Genomic DNA, 2172 nt, shown 5'->3' with positions numbered 1-2172 from the left:
GTTTGAAGACTCTGCTGCACCTTGCATCCATAACAATGAGTCATTTGCAAGTAGGAAAGGTGGTTTGGACAACTGCTTTTGTTGATTTCCTGTAAAGTTGTGCTGCTTTTCAAATGTCAAATAAATTAAGCTTTCTGTGGAAAAAAAAAAAACAGATGACAAGTTTCCTCATTCACTGTACAGCAGTCACATGTCGTTTCTTTTTTAATTGTACATTTTTTCCATCCTAGTGGTTTGTTGTGTCATTTGGAAAGTACATTGGTTAAATTTTGTTAAGAGCATTATGACATGAGTTCACAAGTTACACTCATCAGGGCTGCATTGCACCCAACTGGTGTCTGGCCTGTAATTGAGCTTAATTAAAGTCACCTATACAGTAGTCCCTCGCTACTTTGCAGACTCGCTCTTTCACTCTTTAATATTACTCATGTGATTGGGACGGTACAGATAAAAATGACAAAAAAATGCTTCGGATAGGCGCCGCCATTTTGTGGTTTTCTTTCAATAAGCCTACTCTGTATCGCCAGCCCAAAAACACTACATTACCCAGAAGCCAACAGTGCTTCTGGCTACTGCTTTCTGCCGAAATGGAGGGAAAGTTTTGATCTGATCTTAAACTGACTAAAAAGTTCAAGCCTTATTCATATATATTTTGACGCAGAACCGGACCAGAACTACTTCCAGTCTCATCGGTCAATCTGAGTGGGGAGCATTGCTTGGATGTCCGATGTCTTCTCCGGAGCTCACCCGGACCGTTTTCACCCAGATTTCTCTGAATTATTTGGACTCAGTTGGGACTATTGTGCAGTTTTGTGCGGGCTCTCTGAAGGTCCGACTCTCTCCAGAAGTATCTGGTGCTCAACAGCTGCAGAAAGCCGACCAGAACCCGACCAGAACTGGACCAAAGCCTGGTGAGTACCCATATAAAATTTTGCAGTAGCTTTTGTACATATACTGTACGTGTGTTGTTAAAATGACGTTGGTTTAAGAGTTTAGAACATTGCAAGAGTGTGGGAAGAATTAATAAAGCCTTAAAATATATGTTTCCACTTTGTGGTTTTTCACCTATCGCAGGGGTGTTTGGAACGTAACACCAGCGATAATCGAGGGATTACTGTACTCTTCGTCCTAAACATCCTTTCCCACTTTCCTTGCATCTAAGCAAATTTGTTCTGGCCCTGTTCTTGTTGACGGTGCAGGATACATGTCTTTGCTTGGTTTGCCATCTCCACACAGGTTAAAAATAACTATCAAAGTTTTTTTTTGCTTCATGTCCTGAGAGCTCCGCTTTCTTCTCACACTTGAGGAACCATGGGAAAAGAATCTTTCCCTTACGCACATGGCACTCATAATAACAAACAGGGTTATACATAAAACATCCACGCTTGCACGTCTGTTTTGCAAGCTTAGCTCAAAGGCACGGCTGAACATGAGCACACAGAACCAAACCCTCGCACTCCAGGATCACAAGCACTAAAATAGTAAGGTTATAAGACCGATCTGTGTTTGCACTGAAACATAACCTGCACTGTTGGGACACAGAGGACTTTTCTACCGCTGTATGTGGGAATTTTTGCTGAGACAACAAAACTGGGTAGAAGTTTGCAGAAAAAACACAAGAAAGAACAAGAAAACAGTCAAACATGAGAAATATTCGTCTTCTCCTCGCGACACAAAGATGTGTCGTCTTCGAGGAAATCAGAGGGTCGCTTCGGGTTCAGGTGAAATGGTGTTAATGTGGACTTTGAGTCGTGGAGGATCAGGGGGTGGTGGGTCAGACACCACTGACACTCTGGGATCAGCTATGGGATTGTTTCCACTGGAAAGAATTCCAAGAATGAGCCAGAAGAGCTATCAGTGACTTCACTCAGAGGACAACAGCCAGCCGCACACGTTCCCTCACACTTTTAAAGAGACTGCGTCTGTTGTTGACAATGGTGAGTGAGACACTCTTCGTCACTCCGTGTCACCGTGTGCTCGGTGACTGACTCATCCTGCCGTTTAGGAAAAACCACTGGTGGTGACAGCTCCGACCATCAATGAGATCATTCACTAAAGGGCTCATGAAAACAGCACTACAAGAAAACGTAAAGACACTTTAAAAAGCATTTCAGCATAATATATATATATGTATATATATTTGTGTATATATATATATATGTATATATATAT

Source organism: Nematolebias whitei, chromosome 21, assembly GCF_014905685.2.
Source record: "Nematolebias whitei isolate Nwh7 chromosome 21, NemWhi1, whole genome shotgun sequence".
In the NCBI taxonomy this organism is placed as follows: domain Eukaryota; kingdom Metazoa; phylum Chordata; class Actinopteri; order Cyprinodontiformes; family Rivulidae; genus Nematolebias; species Nematolebias whitei.
Note: the sequence above shows the minus strand (reverse complement) of the source record.